Source organism: Petromyzon marinus, chromosome 4 (genome assembly GCF_048934315.1).
Source record: "Petromyzon marinus isolate PM22_M1 ecotype Great Lakes invasive population chromosome 4, UKy_Petmar_22M1.pri1.0, whole genome shotgun sequence".
In the NCBI taxonomy this organism is placed as follows: Eukaryota; Metazoa; Chordata; class Hyperoartia; order Petromyzontiformes; family Petromyzontidae; genus Petromyzon; species Petromyzon marinus.
Genome location: NC_133670.1, coordinates 7219083 through 7237063, shown reverse-complemented (window position 1 = coordinate 7237063; position 17981 = coordinate 7219083). Strand labels below are relative to the sequence as shown.

The following is a 17981-nucleotide window of genomic DNA, read 5'->3' as shown; positions in this document are numbered from 1 at the left end:
GAAGTAGAGCTACGTGTGTTGTTATATACCATCTGTTTCGCTCGACTCAGGACTCGGCATTTGTTTTTCGTCTGAAGCACACGCTAAATAGTGTTTCCAAAAACCCTACGAAGAGAATTATACAGGGTGTCAAGGTTTTGAGAGGTAGGCTTTTAAATCAAGTGGTGTGATTTCCATGGGTACATTTGAACAGTGACATTTTTTATACTTTGGGGAAACTAGATTAAGCTGTAAAATTCGTGTATGAAGTAGTCCAAGCAGTTCCAACATGTATTTTCCTAATTCATGTTTCCCTATCCGGTGATAAAGTGCATCAAGCTATATATATGTCAATCTAAAAAAGGCTTCCCGTTAAAACGTGTACAGGACAATGCATATCTCCATCGGTAGCCATGAGCAAAGAGTGGAAACTCCACATTACGATGGTGAAGGTCTGTCTCTCTTCAGATATCCCACTGTTGACTTCCCACAAAGTGATATGTATTTTATAAACCCTAACGGTATAATGGGCTGAATGAATGCTTACACTCATGTAAACTAAATATATTTGACAATAAACGTATGTTTTAAATATATATAAATGGCGTAGCAGTTAGTGCGCTGCGCTCCGAACCCAGCAACCCAAGTTCGATTCCTGCTCACGGCCAACACCGGTGTAGATTATCTGTACCGGTCCTGGGCTTCTCCTTGGTCGACTCAGCCTCAAATGAGTACCTGGTCTGGTGTGTGGCCAGCCGTGGTGCTGGCCACCTACCCCCTCGTGTGCCGTGCCAGCCTTCATAGGTGCTCGCTAGCACTTCCCCCAAAGGTCTGTTAAGGCTATATGTAGGATCTTTGTCTATAAATAATAAAATCATTTCCTCGATACTTCAAGGCCTACACAACAGAGGGGTGCAAGTAAGCAAAGCTCTATTTGTTGTTCACATCCAATAAGTGAAGTTAATGGGAACGGCAACCATGTAGCGGTAGAAGGGTGACAAGCAGGCAACTGACTGCCAGTGAGCAAGTAAACTAAAACTATCAAATATTTTTTTTATTTTACCAAGTAAGGCCCACTGAGATAGCTGTTTTTAGAAGCGACTTGGCCACGAATGATAGCTCAACGAAGTGGCTTATAAGATGGACATTTATAGCAGCAAAATATTCGAAACGCGTGTTGACTCTAAATGTGGAGGGAAAAACCGGAGGACAAGGAGAAAAGTCCACACGACCAAGGGGAGATCATACAACTCTAAATATGCAGGCGTCAGGGTCAGGATTGAATCCACAACCTCCTGTATACCAGGTGAGGTAGTCAACATCTCGCCACCGAGGCACCCCAAGTGACGATAGTAAATCATTGAGTGCTGGATGATCAATCAATCGGTTCCATTCTCAGAAACCAGATGAGTATTCAATGGCATTCCTCACTTATGTCAACTTCAGGGCCATGTTCATGTTACAATATTCGCAGAAACAATTACTGAACACTTCTCTCTGCTCACGAGAGTGGAGCCCATCTCCGTTGGTCATCCAAAGCCATTTAAGAAAATTCCACATTCTTATGGCAGTATCCAGTCGACATAGCGCAACCACTGCTTACTTCCCACAAAATGATTCTCTTTATGTTATTGATGCTCCTTCCACCTTCGTATGTCAGGTAATAATGTTAATGTCTAGAGTACATTTTTAGTCCCCAGAATCCAAGAAAGGTTTATTAAAGCACGTCTTTAAACACGGTGATATCTACAGTTGCTTTCAATACAAATAAACACGATGTGAAGCCAGAGGGGGGAAAAAAAAATCTCTTAGCTTCCAACATTTTTTTAAAAGTGTGCCAAAGCAGAATGTCTTAAGCACCACAGCATTCAAAATATTGGCCCCATTTTCTTAAAATATTGGAGAGAATACATTCATACCAACCTCACACTCTAAATACAATTTTCAAAAATAACAGTTTATATTTCAGTTCATTTATTTTGGTATAGCCCTGTGAGCCATTCGGCTCTTGAATCGGGTGCAACCACAACAAACAAAAAAACAAAAACACGAACAAGAAAACTATGTGACTGTGCAAACAGAAAATCCATGAAAAAAAAACAGCAAAATATTCTGAAAAAAGCACCGTACACCAACGCTGTGTGCAAAAAAATCCCAGTGGGAGGCAAGTCAAATATATGTGGCTTGTACAAATTATGGATCAACTAGAACTCCACCCATCAATAATCATTACTCCGAAATATAGGAATCAAATGGTAATAGGATGGGCTTCGGAGTCAGAACACCAAGCTGGCAATGGTGAGGACTTGCAAACAGATCAAACGAATTATTTCAGGTAGATGAGTTAGCAGTCTCAGCCTCATCACCAACACACAAGGTACTGTCATGTTAAACTTTGGATTTTCACTTAATTAGCAAAAGTTCCAGTGCTGACAATAAAAATACAATAATTTTGTTTGACGGCCATGTGACGTAACTTCCAAAGCCAACCTTTCACCTGTCGGTTATCCAACAAGCATTTTGATAAATCATTGCATAATTCAGATTATCTACATTTTTTTGGCGGAAAAGCGGGATTAATCAGCAAATTCATCGTATTATCTTCAGCTACAGCTGATTTTTTTCCCCCCACAAATAAATGGAGTTAATTCTTGGATAACCCCACAGGTAACAGAATCCCCAATGTTCTTCTCCCACATAATCGTGTTCGACTGTAGTTCTGCAAGATGTCCCCTGCATTGCACTATCAATCTTAATGAAATTAGGGGGGGGGGGTATAGAACTAAAATACTATATCATATTAAATAAGATAGTCAATGTGTAGTAACATCGGGGATGTCGCTGTATGGTGCCGGCCCGGGAGGGCCGTGGCGTGCGATGTTCCTACGTCGCGGACAGCACCGGGTGGGTTGCTGTGTGATGCCGGCTTTAGCACAGCACGGCACGCGAAGCTCTACGTCCTACGAGGCATTAACACAGAGCCGGGGACCCGAGTGAGGGTCCGACCCTTCGTAGCTGTAACGCCTACGTATAGAGTAGTTAGCCGGGTGGTCACCACCCCAGGCTGTATCTGGCAGTTACCCCTTCGTATATACGTGTTACAATACATGTGTTGCCTCTGAAGAATAATGTCTGCGACTCAGTTGGACTCACTACAAATGCAATTGATATTTAAAAAATAAATACGGCACATGTACAAAAGTTATTGCTTTGAAATGCATACCACCTAAAAAAAGGAATTATCAAATAATACTTTAAAACAAGCACATTTTTATAGCTTTGCTTTATACAAGGTTTGCTGGCTTTGAACTGCAATTCCACAACACATTTAAATTGCGTCAAAATTTGGCCCAGGTATTTTCTGCCAGTATTCTACGTTCTAACGAATCGATTAGAGGGCCCTGGATCTCGTGAGCGAGCTGTAGGCGCTATGGCGCTGAACAGTTCCGAGAGTAGCGGTGCACCAGTGCGGACCCACGATCACGTGGGTGCCCACCACCGGTGACGCCACAAACATCAACACTCACCTCCATCGAAGACACAGCTGTGTTGGTTTATAAGCAAAAATGATTCAAATGTTCACGAATACATTTTAACATCCCGCAGCTTCATGTTAACCAACCCTTCAGTAAAAAAAAAAAATCATAATCCATAATTCGACCCACTCCCTCCAGCCCCGCGTAGATTCCTGCCTGGCAAAGGCGTACCTTCGCGGGGTGGGATACGAGGCAATGTTGCAGCGGGTGGAGAGAGAGAGGGGGTGGTGAGGCATGGGAATGTGGTGAGGGAGGGCTGAGGTACAGAGGTCGAACGAGAGGGCATGAAACCAAATGATTCATGGGCACACGCACCGACTGCTGGCTTGGCTTTGCACAGCCTGCGCCTGGAGTGCGACTCTGGCCCATTTTGCAACTGCTCTTGGAAATGTGAGATTTAGTGTGATCGGATCCAGTGACAATATGCAATGGGTGCTGTTTTGCGACAATTGTTACTTACTTGTCCAAATGCTTGTCAAGTGTCAACTCAACCCAACATCCACCCAGGGTCAATCAAATATTTTTTACCTACGTGACTTTACCGAATAGAACCAAAGAGTATAATCAAATATCTATCAATGTATGGGGCATGAAGCGATAGTTTTCCTATATAGACTGGCCTCCACCATAGCAATGTGGAATTCCCCTTCCTACTTTTTTTTGAGCCACTTATAGAGACACTGTCTCTTTCAGTGTGGTAGGGAAAGGTGAAAAAAGGCAGAGTGACCCATAACACATGACAGTCCATGATTGGGAGTCAAGGGAAAGGACAGGGTAAGGTGTGCGAATATAGGAAAGTGTGACGGCCGGGGCAATGTGGTGCAGGGCCACGTGGTGCAGAATGAAGCACAGGTTACGACGGATCAAAGTAAGGGTGCGGCATTACAGGAGAGGGCACGATGCAGCATGTTGGGGTCAGCCAGACAAGGTGTAGGGTGAAGCAGGGCACAGTGGAACAGGATGCATGGAGGAGTGTGGAGGGGGGGAGGGGGGCAGGGTGGGGCGAGGTGGCTCTGCCTGCGCCGTGCGGTGTCTGTGTGTGGCAGCTGACCCAGAAACTCCCACGCAGGGTGGGGGAGGGGACAGGGATCGCCGATGAAAGGCCACGTCCCAGGACAGCGGAGACACAATGGGACCTGTCGGCAAGTACCACCACATTTGTCATCAACACACTGCCCTCGTGCAAGCGACAGAGCGGCTTTTCTGCACAGGCGAGCCCGAAACAGACGCTCCTTGCCTATTGATGGTCTCCTTGGGAGTGCGTATTGTCACACCCCCATACGTGCCCCCTATTAAATACAAGTACAAAGAGGTGTTTGGATTGACCATTGACCGTTGCAATAATATTGCACAAACTTTCTTTCATTAGTTAGCCATTGGCATTCAACATTGGGTAAGTGAAGAATTCATGTCACAAATTCCACGAGCCATTCTCCCCTTGAGCAATTCTGGATATGCACAACATATATACGGGGTGTCCATAAAGTCCCTATCTATTTTATTTAACTAATGGTATGTATGTGTGTATATATATGTCTCTTTTCAGAACCCTATGAATATGAATGTACAATAACGTGTTGATGGTCAGTAATTATTTCAATAAGATGGGGCTATTTCGATTTAAAGCTTTCGTGACTGCAAGGATTCATCTTCTTTTGAGAATATTCTCATTCTACGTGACTTTACCGAAAGAACCAAAGAAGAAGATGGGGCTGCTTGTCATTACGCAAACATCGTTTCAAGAGTACCGTAAATAACGTTTTCCCAAATCGCTGGACTGTATGCGGCGGCAACAGGCCCAGAACGGCTCCATCTCCAGGTGTAATGCCTTGAGATGTTTTTTGCATGGCGCTTTGTCAAGCCAGAGGTGTTACCAAACAAGAGTTGCAGAGCTACAAGATTTACGAGATAGTATTGTGGGTGGCAATTGTAAAAATAACTCGACAGATGCTGCAAAATGTGTCACGCGGGGTTGCAAGAATACAATGCTTAAAGTGTTATTTATAAATATACCTCTGCTTATATTAAAGCGTAATTTACCATTACTTGCTTTGATTTCAACACAATAGATAGGGATTTGATGGACACCTTATATACATTGAAGGCATTTGCTATAGTGAATTTACACATCACAGGCACTTGGAATCATAATATTTATACTGGAGGAATCCGATGAGCTATAAAGCTCTTTTTCACAGGTGTCCAGTAGTTTCACAGATGTATACTAAGAGTATACTATGTACACCAGTGGTTTTTAACCTGGGGTGCATGTACCCCCTGGGGGTGCGAGATGCCCTTTTTAGAATCTAAATCATCAAAACACAAATTAAGCACGGACATGTAAGTACAACTACTTTATGGGACCTCCTTTGCCAGTACCAAAATATGATAATAGGTTTTTCCCTTTTTTCTGCCAGACAAAAGGGGAAACTACTTAGTTTCATCAAACCGAAGCATTTATTAACATCATACATTGTTTTACGATGGAGAACCAAGGCTGCAGTAAAGGTTAAGAACCAGAGTATACTATGTTATATTCGATGATGGCGCATTCTATCCTTGGCCACCTTATTCACAGGTCGTGCTGTGGGTAGAGGTGACTGCGTACGTTAACCCTTCTGTGTCGTCCACATTGAGGATCATTCTGTTACTCAAGATTCGGAGTAAATCACTCGGTCGTGCAAGTCCAAGGTCAACATGTTTACATGCTCAAATGAGCCTGGAGAGATGCTCGTTTCCTTTGGTAGAGCTGATCTTGAGTGAAAATTCTACATTACTTTGTCAGAAGCTAGTCTAACCATGAGATAACTACTGTTCATGTCCCACATAATGGTCCGGATTTTTTTTTAAATCAATCTCAGATGTAATTTGAACTTTCTTCGAGTGCCCCTAACCCAAGCCCCATCCAGCCAGATCGTACAATGTGACTTAGCAACTTACCGAGAGAAAATGTGAAACGCTAATGGCCCCATTTATTATTATATTGATTTCGTCCAGTGGTTCCAAACCTATGGTACGAGTTACCCGTGGCAGTACGCGAGATGTCTGTAGGGAGTAAGCGGGAGAGTTCACGTAGTGGCGGTGGTCACGCGGGGTTACTAAGCAGCGCTGACCCCGGCGCGTGCGTGCAACGGGCAATTCAAAAGTTGACGGAACTGAAAACACTTGTCAAGAAAGGTCAACAAATTATGTATACCTCAATTCAAGTCGTGATAGTTTCGCGTACGATGCCCATAATTATACTCGCGATTGCCCACGTCCTTAAATTATATATCTGAGATGTGCCCGTTCGTTGGAATTGTGGAGCTGCTCATTTGATGAAGTGAATGGGCCCCATAATTATTTCTGTGGCGCTTTATGTTGTATCGTCAGGGCCTAGTGGAGGCAACGCCATCGGGCACAGAGCCTCAGGCCTACTGCTTAGTTCAGTGTGGGGGATTGTTTTATATTTGGTATCAGCAATGCAACGCAATGCAATATTTGAGTTTGTTTCCCGTTTGTTTATCTGTATGTTCAATTGACATGATTTGGTGGTGCATTGCTTTTAAAGGCAATAATTCAACACGTGCAGACACGCGATATTGGTTTGCAACTAAGAATCGTGATGATTTTCGTACGATTTCTATGCTTTGTGAGTGGCTTTCATTGTATTTCACTGGCATTAAATCCATGCCAAACACAGTCATGGCTAAGATGCTGAAAATGATTTATGTAGGGTAAATAACTATAATCGATTTTTGTCCAAGAGTCATTGCAATTTTTTTTTAAATTTTGTGTCATCAATACACCAAGAATAAGAAGAGCGCAGATGAGGGCTATGGCTCAAGTTCTATGGCAGCTGAAATTATACATTATTAGTATTATTATTCAGCTTGCTTACCCTGGAAAGCGTCACCGAGTCTTAGGACTCTTTTTTTTCCCCGAGAAGGATGTTGCCAAGTTTTCGCATTCGGGACGGCGATCGCCGTGTACGTTCAAAAACCCGAGTCATTTTGCGGGTAATACATTTTTTGGCACATTTGGACCATTTGGCAAGCTCCATCGATGGCGCTCCCTTGTGCACAATGGGCAATCTTGGTATCGTGTGCAGCTGACACAATGTGCAATTGCAATAGCCATCGATTCAGTTTTCGGTTTAATTTATTAGGTATAACCCTGTGAGCCACGCGGCTCTTGACTCGGGTGCAACCGCAACAAAACAAAAACATGAACAAGAAAACATCTTAAAGTGACTACGTGCAACAGAAAAATCTGACTCACTCGATGCAAGCAGTGTGAACGACTAACTGCTTTGCTCACACACCCCACGTCCACCACTATTCGGTGAAGAAATACCTCTGGCAACATGTGCTTTGCGCTGTGCACTTTATGAAAATTACATGCAGTAGATATATTTTATATATATCACAGACGTCCCTGGATAAGATGTGGGGGGAAAATAATGATAACTGGATCGTTATATTTCGATTTAAAGCTTTTGTGACTGCAAGGATTCATCTTCTTTGGTTCTTTCGGTAAAGTCACGTAGAATGAGAATAAAATAATAAATTGATAAAATAAAATAACACAATAAAATTCTCACGACGTTTCGGCCACAACACAAGCGGCCTTCATCAGGTGAAGGGACGAGACTGTCTGGAGGACAGCGCTGGAGCGAACACAGCCAAGCTCAGACCGCGACCTTTAAGCTGTGTAAGAAGAAACAGAGCGCCTTGACAAAGGAATTAGCATAGAATTTAGCATTGAAATAGCTGAGTGATTAGCTTGTGACTGGTCACAGAAATGGCTATGTTAAAGTCAAAGCATACACATCCACAGACGCACCCCTTGACAAAGGAATTAGCATAGAATTTAGCATTGAAATAGCTGAGTGATTAGCTTGCGACTGGTCACAGAAATGGCTATGTTAAAGTCAAAGCATACACATTCACAGAGGCACCTAGTACAAATCAAACAGGAGAATTTAGCATTGAAATAGCTGAGTGATTAGCTTGTGACTGGTCGTAGAAATAGTTATGTTAAAGTCAAAGCCTACACATCTACAGAGGCACCTAGTACAAATCAAACAGGAGAATTTAGCATTGAAATAACTGAGTGATTAGCTTGTGACTGGTCACAGAAATGGCTATGTTAAAGTCAAAGCCTACACATCTGAGCTATTAACAGTAACTGGGTATACACTGCACTATATAATGAATACTATATAGTAAACCAATAAAAAACTAAAATATAAATTACCTCAATGTTATCAATAAACTCTATATATTCTCTAATCAGCTAAGCTACCAACAATAAGTCGTTATATATCACAATGCTATATGGCGAAAAAATGGGTGGATTCTTACCCTCAACTTTAGCACCACGGATAGCTACGAGCCCCGTTCAGACGGACGAGTTCATCCATGGTCGGAACGGAGAAGGGGGAGAGAGACAGCTGCGAGGCGCTGTTATACTCCATGTTGTAAACCATACCATTAACCGTGGTGTGAGAGGTATTAAGAGTCAATGCCAGCGAACGAGCTGCGGTCTGAAGGTCATCGTAAAATGCAATTAATTAAGAACGGAAATGGTTTAAAACATCTTTCCAATGGTTACTAAGCCAGAATCCATCTTCTCGGTTGAAATTGTCTCTATGCTTATATATGTGAATGGCCTCATGAACGAATCTCTCATGGTAGCCGGTTGGTTTGCAAAGAACCTCCGTCTTGGAGAAGTCAATGTCATGTGAGCCCACTGAATTATAACAGTGATCTGCCACGGCAGAGGAGTTCGTTCTACCGTGTTTCAAGTCTGCTTTATGTTCGCGGATGCGGTCCGAGATATGTCGTTTGGTTTCTCCAATGTAGCTACTACCACAGAGGCACTTTAGTTTGTAAACGCCCGGGTACTGTATGTCTGGAACAGCATCTTTTACAGATGGAACCAGATCACGGATTTTATGTACTGTGTCGAATCGGACCGGATCTTGTGTTTATTCAGGATTTTGGAGATCTTTTAGTAACCCCTGCAATGTAGGGTAAGGTGATGGATTTGAGTGGTTCCACAAGAGGATCCTTCTTCATGACTGGAGTGATGGCTTTGCGGATTGTGTAGTCGGAGTAAGCATTAGCCCTGAGAGCCTGGTGTACGTGCTTGAGTTCACTGGTAATGTGTTCCTGGTCGGAAATGCATTGGGCTCTATGGTATAGAGTCTTGATGAGGGAGTTCTTCTGGGATGGATGGTGGTGGGAATCCGGTTTCAAGTACCCATACCGACCCTCAGTTATTTCAATGCTAAATTCTCCTGTTTGATTTGTACTAGGTGCCTCTGTGAATGTGTATGCTTTGACTTTAACATAGCCATTTCTGTGACCAGTCACAAGCTAATCACTCAGCTATTCCAATGCTAAATTTTATGCTAATTCCTTTGTCAAGGGGTGCCTCTGTGGATGTGTATGCTTTGACTTTTACATACCCATTTCTCTGACCAGTCACAAGCTAATCACTCAGCTATTTCAATGCTAAATTCTATGCTAATTCCTTTGTCAAGGCGCTCTGTTTCTTCTCACACAGCTTAAAGTTCGCGGTCTGAGCTTGGCTGTGTTCGCTCCAGTGCTGTCCTCCAGACAGTCTCGTCCCTTCACCTGATGAAGGCTGCTTGTGTTGTGGCCGAAACGTCGTGATAATTTTATTGTGTTATTTTATTTTATCAATTAATTATTTTATTCTCATTCTACGTGACTTTACCGAAAGAACCAAAGAAAATGGATCGTTATACTACGTTCATGTTTTTATTTTCCCCCAATCAAGGAATTAAATTGGCCTAGGCTATTTCGATAATGCTCATCTTTCAATGCAGAACTTATTTGTTCGTACGGTAACACAATGATGATAATAACATCAATTACAGCCCTTTGTTATTACAATACTGGATGAAAACCTCAAGTGCCGTGTCGTTCATGGGGGTCTGTTTGACCTCAAATCTCCATGGTGGGCATTGCGCGTTAGTGGATTGCGGAGCCAGGACTGCTGGGGATGTCACTCGCCCCTGACGTTTCGCTGTGGCTAGGAATAAAACATCGGTCGCTAGGTTAATAGTGCAGCGCATTTACTATTGCACCCTCTCCACCACCACCACCACCACGGTAGTTAGTAATGTTATTCTTAATAATAACAAAACAATGTATATCTAGATGTAGTTACAAAAACGTGTAGTATTCTTTAGCTGCAACTGTAGATAAAAAGGCATGGTTTGTCTTTCTTGGCCCACAATGCCCTTTGTCTGCAAATAGCACAACTAACAGGAAGGCCAATATCTCCTTGTACCTGCCAAATTATAGAACACATAATTGAGCGTTACAATGCATACATTCTACGATACATAACATATGTAGAGAGAGACAGAACAAAAACAAAGATCATCAATATATCCGAATAATTTGTTTGGGAAAATGTAGCTCGCGAGCAAATGTTAAGGCTGTTATTGTGGAGGTGGTGGGGGGGCAGCACAGGATCTTAATAAACTATTTCCAATGGGATTCATACGTGGGCGGGCAAATTGCATCTGGGTCTCCGAGCGTGTCAAAGCAGTAAGGCTGCGATCGCTGTGCACCACTGCACGGTGGACACCGATGGCGAATCAACTCCCGTGGGGTGCCTGCCGTGTTACTGGCGCAGCTTTGGGTTTCGCTTCACTGGACACACCTGGCAGGCTGGCGTATGGGGCCAGCAAAGTGTGAATTCGACACTGGTTGGGGGGTTGGTGGAGGTGGGGGGGGGAGAATGCGTCGCACAACTTCCACCGCTTCCCGCCGCGCAGCCTCTGGGTACGCTGGTGTTGCCGCACGGAGCGGTGCGGCGCGGTCCGTGCGTGACAACACAGCGGCACATTCCGGGCGAGGAGGGCTCCATTTTCAGTGACACCGGAATCTTTAACCGTGCATTAAAGCCATCAACTTTCCTCCAATCTGTACAAACAAAGTTCCATTTATTTTCAGCTGAAACAACGGCGCTGTTTATAGCTATTGTTTTTTTTTTATTCATATGCTTTAACGCTTCATGGAATGTTGTTACATTCATGCGTTTTTAAAGATTAAAAAAAAACTTAACACGTCGAAACAAATAATAAATATATCTCCGAATGGGTTGGAACGGTGGGACGGTGGTTACAGCATGCCGTGCTGCAAAGCCAGCGATCAGAGTGTGATACCCGGCCACGGGTAACATTACGAGCGAGTGAGAGCTCAATCGGTCCTGGGCACACACCTCCCCCCCCCTTTCACCAAATCTGCACCAGCATGGTGAAGTATGGTTTAAACAACTCACGTGATCGATACTTTTGTGGGGAGGCCTTCGTGCAGTCATGCGTGGACCAAGGGTCGCACATTCTATTTTTTATACGTACATATACTGTATAGAGAGAGCTCTTAATACATTTACTAATCAAGATCAAACACCGCTCCGTTTTCTTTTATTTTATTGACCTCAAACGTGAAGCGCGTGCAAAATCGAACTTTCGCACGTCCCCAAATAAATGAACTCATTTGACTACGCGGCTACGGACTATGGCGGATTGGTCGACTCACAATCGGAAAAGTTGCGAGTTCAACTCCCAGTTGGGGGGGCCGACTCGGCCCCCCCCCCGCCCGCCCTTGTCGTAAAAAAATATTGCTTGGTAAGGAAATTATTTATTTTGGCATCCATCATGGGAATGTGGAATTTCTACCTCTGTCTCAGCACGGCCCATGTGAACATCAGTGGCACTCCACCGCTCGATTGAGCGTGGAGACATCGATGCGATTTCTTTTTTTTTATTTGTCAGCGTAAAAACCTAGCGTACAGAATGGAAATTACGCATATTGTTAAAATACTGGGATGTGTCTTTTTTTTTTTACAATCACGATTTTACTAACAATACACGGATTAAAACATACCGATTTTATCATTTCACTCTGAAGGTTTACACCGGTGGATACAGGATTTACAATCACGATTTTACTAACAATACACGGATTAAAACATACCGATTTTATCATTTCACTCTGAAGGTTTACACCGGTGGATACAGGATTTCTGGGCAGCAACGCAACGGCGAGGTGGTTCGTCACACCGTACAGCGCATTGGCTACGTAATCACCACACTGATTGCACCATCACCCTTATAACATTATGTAACGATGACCTTGTTGTAGCAGGGCTGGCAGTGATGATGGTTGTGGTAACAGTAATTATGATGGTGGTGGTGGTTATCGTAGCAGTGGTGTTTGTGGTGGCATTTGATGTTGAGTTGGTATCATTATTTGTGGTGTTGGCAGTGATTGTGGTGGTGTTTATGTTGGTGGTTTTGGTGGCGTCAGTGATAATGGTGCTGGGAGTGATAGTAGTGGTTGTGGTTGTGATTCCACGTGTCATGGTGGTGCTGGTTGTATTGATGGTGTGGGTGATTTTGAGCGTGATGATGGTTATAGACTTGATTCGAAGCTTTCGTGACTGCAGGAATTGCTCTTTGTTTTTTTTTCGGTAAAGTCACGTATAAATAAGAAATAATTGTAAAAAATGTCATCAAACCAAAGAGTAATGATGGTTATAGTTGTGCTGGCAATGATGATGCTGCAGGGTAGTTTGTGCATTTTGTTAGGTCACTATACAATACCAAAAACTGATTGCAAAATATATCATACGACTCCATGATGCTAAACATTTTAATGCTTTTACATTTTGTAAATTTGAGTGGAATGACTGCCCATAGCCCTACTTTGGTCTGTGAATAATGGTTTGTGTAAAGTCACTCTAAGGGCAATGTTATTATTATTTTTTTTAAATAAGACATCAGCATTATTAAAATGGGATTCCTGAACTACATATTACAATATTGATTTGAAGCTTTCGTGACTACGGGAATCCATACTCTTTGGTTCTTTCAGTAGAACTGCCTCTGCAGTTCTGCTATGTTTGTCTCACCTGATGACGATTGTTTGTGTTGCGATTGAAACGTCGTGATCTATTTTTCTTCTAGATTTGAAGCTTTCGTGACTGCCAGGATTCATACTCTTTGGTCTTATTCGGTAAAGTCACGTAGGTAAAATAAAATAAAATATTGTTTTCTTTTATTTTGTTTTATTTTATCTATGTGACTTTACCGAATAAAACCAAAGAGAATGCATATTACAATGTACAAACTGACCAATGCCAATAGATGCTCATGCAACTGCCATGCATAGTGACATAGACTTTGTGGGAAGTCAACACCGCATAACCCACAAATAACTGATCTCTGACATGGGAACGTGGAATTTCCACCAATCTCTCTGGGCCCATGCTGTTTAACGGCCCACACGTCAGCGCTGCCTCATTTTGCGCACGTGAGCAAATACGCGTGCTTTACATGGTAGCATAAACATGGCAATCATACACACAATGCACAAGAAACATGAGCATTCCAAGTGACTACTGAAAACTGCCAAATTAATTACACTTTAATTACGAGCGGTGCGTGACGCACGGACATGGCTATTTAGAGGAAGAACGCTGTGAAATCACGAAGTTCACAGCTGATGCTGGCGTCACAAGACACTGGGCTGAGGAGAACAGAGAGGCCAGCTGTGGGGCTTCATGGATTTTTTTGCATCAGCTGTGCTAAGTGGCCCTTGAATTAGAAAGGCCTAACCGTGGCTGTATTCAGAATGCATTCTTACCCACACCTGGCATGGTGAGGAAAGTCCAACCGCTGGGAGTGGTTCTATTTGCCTCGTGACGCCTCTTCGACAGTTGGGAGATCCCCTAAAGTCGGATTCGGTATGATACTCAAAAGATTTGCAGTTCAATGGCGGGTACGGTATTCGGCAGGCTGAGCTGGTTGTCGTTGCTCGAAAGATGTTGACAAACATCTCATTCACCATGTGGGGAAATGATTTCGTGTGCGCACCAAAGTGGGGTGTTTGTGCAAACGGTGGCCAGCAACAACTACGCCATTCACGAGCGAAGGAATAAATACATCAGCAGATGTTGATCTTTTTAGTGGTGATAACACACCGGGGGACACTTTGCCCAGCACACACCAATGGACCTTTAGCTCTTCACATTGCACGTTATTCAGCTAGCCATGTGATGCTATGGTTTGGGAACTGGAATCAAAATCAGAAGGTTGCGAGTTACATTTCCAGTCTGTCATCACTGACCGTCCTTCTGGGGTGACTAAATGGAGTACCAGCGGTGATCCTAGAGAGATAATGACCACTGCAATGCGAATGTGGAATGTCCACTATTGCCTAAGGGACAGGAATGGAAGGTGTACCATCACACTGAGTAGGGAATTTTTTTTGACTCAGACACAAGCGATTTAGTCAACCTGATGCGTCCTCTCACATGAAACACACTTGCTCAACATGCACGTTTACATCTTGGCTTAAAGCTTTCGTGACTGCAGGAATTCATATTACTTGGGTCTTTCCGTAAAGTCACGTAGATAGGTTGAAAGAAAATAACTAAAAAACTACGACGTTTCGATCACAACACAAGCGATCGTCATCAGGAGGAAAAAAAAGAGTAAAGCTGCTGAGGCAGACTGTTTTAAAGGTTCAGAATGGGTGTAGCCCATGGAGCATAAACAAAGTGGGCGGGGCTAGTTATGTTAATGTGATACATTAGCATAATGTTAATGTTGGATCGGAGGACGACATCCACGATGGAAGGCGCGGAGGTGGTTATGTTAACGTGAGAAATGAAGCCATCCGTATTTATAGACACAGACACATTTTCAACCGAGAAGATGGGTACAAACTGAGCAATCATTGGAAGGACGTTAATTACCAGTTTAAATCATAACTAGCTGTGATGTTTGCACCCTACCTTCCGATGTTGTTATTTTCGGCTCTGATTTTACAATAACAGGTTAAATCTCTCATGCTAACATGCTAATCTCTCACATTAACATGTTAATCTCTCACATGAACATGCTAATCTCTCACATTAACATGCTTACCTCTCACGTTAACATGCTAATCTCTCACGTTAGCATGCTAATCTCTCACGTTAACATGCTAATCTCTCACGTTAACATGCTAATCTCCCACGTTAACATGCCAATCTCACACGTTAACATGCTAATCTCTCACGTTAACATGCAAATCTCTCACGTTAACATGCAAATCTCTCACGTTAGCATGCTAATCTCTCACGTTAGCATGCTAATCTCTCACGTTAACATGCTAATCTCCCACGTTAACATGCTAATCTCTCACATAAACATGGTAATCTTTCACATTAACATTCTAATCTCTCACATTAACATGTTAATCTCTCACATCATCATGCTAATCTCTCACATTAACATGCTAATCTCTCACATTAACATGCTAATCTCTCACAATATCACGTCCATCTCTCGCATTAACATGCTAATCTCTTGCATTAACATGCAAATCCTTCACATTAACAGGCTAATCTCTCACATTTAACATGCTAATCTCTCACATTAACATGCTAATATCTCATGTTAAAATGTTAATTTCTCACATTAACATGCTAATCTCTCACATTTACATGCTAATCTCACACGTGAACATGCTGATCTCTCACGTTAACATGCTAATTTCTCACATTAACATAACTAGCCCCGCCCACTTTGTTTATGACCCTTGGGCTACACCCATTCTGAACCTTTAAAACAGTCTGCCTCAGCAGCTTCACTTTCTTTTTCTCCCGATGACGATCACTTGTGTTGTGATCGAAACGTCGTAGTTTTTTCTTATTTTCTTTCAACCTATCTACGTTACTTTACCGAAAGGCCCAAAGAATATACACGTATCGCTTAACAGTTCACCCTTCTAATGCTTTTGATGCCCATCCCAAGTTCAGCTTTGATTCAGAGTTTAGCATATTACTCCACCTTTGCACCATAATGTTCAATATATTGCGCGAATTTACTCAATCCCTGCTTATCAGAATTATGCGACGGTCAAGCTTATCAAACACCTTCCTTCATCCAAGAAACACCATGGGCGCGACGGTGGCAAGATGTTAATTACCTCGCCTAGTATACAGGAGGGCGTAGGTTCAACCCCGGACACCTGTATATTTGGAGTTTGCATGTTCTCACAGCAGTCGCGTGGATTTTTCTCCAGGTCCTCTGGTTTTTCCCTCCACATTTGGCTGCTATAAATTTCCACAGATGCCACTTTGTTGAGCTGTCATTTGTGGCCAGGTCGCTTCTGAAAAATAGCTATATAGCTCAGTGGGTCTTGGTAAAATAAAAAAAATAGTTTATATAGCTTAATTTAGACTACCCTCCCACAAAATGGTCCATATTTTATCGACCTTCCCAGAGGGATAATGGACTACATCATTCCCAACCAAGATTAAAACATGCAATGTTCTGTGAGTTATGCACTCCAAATAAAGTGCCATCCAAGTAGAACCAGTAAGCGGTGTTGTGAATTTAAACATTGCCTCAATGAACATTAGGATAAATAGCCACACTATTCTATTAAACATAAACAGGGCTATAGTATCGACAGTTTTTGTAATGCCCTCTCATATAATTCCTGCTACTATCCCAAGGTTTGGTTATTGTCTTGTGGGGCACATATCCCAGGTATATATATAAAAAAAATAACTCTGTGCTCATTGAGATCCCCCTTCACGTTGACCCATTCTGACTAAACATGTTGCTGTGCTCATTCAATAGCACACCGAAAACAAGTTCTGCATTCAACAGCGTGCACATGAAGTGCTTATATACTGTGCGTCCAAATGAGCACTCGGGTGGTGTTCATCGGAGCCGGTGGCTACTGAAGCCACAAGAACAAAAATAAATACCACTGCGACTGTTAACGAAATGCCATTAAAAAATAAACATTGAATTTGCGTGAAAACACAGAGAGCCATCAGTGTTCATATCCGGCTGAAACCCATATCCAGCGCACATATATATAGCTGAACTACATTTCTCGTCAGCTATCACTATTCACAGTGAGTAGACATCGCCGTTAGAGTGGCTGTTCAAATAAACAGAGTACACAGGGCCTGTTCAAGTGCGCGCCAACTGGGAGGGATGTTTTTACAGCTACCAATTCCACCCCACCCGCTCCCCCCCCCCCAACTTTTAAAATGCCATCTCTCAACCCTATCAGCATGCCTACGTGTGCTGGGAGTGCAACAAGTGAATGCGTGTTTGACCGTTTAAAGTTTAAACTTACACGCTACATTTGGGCCAGTGCGCGTGCAGGCGGTGCGTCGCTTGATATATATGCGCGCGCGTGAGTGGAGCGCGTGAGTGGAGCGCGCAATTGCGCTGTGTTGGGGGGGGGGGAGCTCCGAACCCAGCCACCCGAGTCCTGTGCCCGCTCACGGCACCACCCAGCACCACCCGTGACGATTCGGAATCTTTACACAAATGCTCAAGGAATACGATGAGCTGTAAAGCTCTTTTTTTCCACAGATTTTTTTAAATCTGAAAACGATCATGGGCCTCCCACCAAAGATCGACTC

The 17981-nt window shown here is 43.1% G+C and overlaps 1 protein-coding gene across 3 annotated transcripts in view; it reads right to left on the bottom strand.

Moving 5' to 3' along the window:
• LOC116938796 (retinoic acid receptor alpha) overlaps nt 1-17981 on the bottom strand; it is a 247046-nt gene that overhangs the window by 103412 nt on the left and 125653 nt on the right. The window contains exon 1 of one of the 3 annotated variants that reach the window (XM_032946439.2): nt 3507-3652. The exons of the other annotated variants lie outside the window; for them this stretch is intronic. The gene's annotated coding sequence lies outside the window, so the exon portion shown is untranslated. Of the gene's footprint in view, nt 1-3506; nt 3653-17981 lie in introns of those variants that run through there. 3 annotated transcript variants of the gene reach the window in all.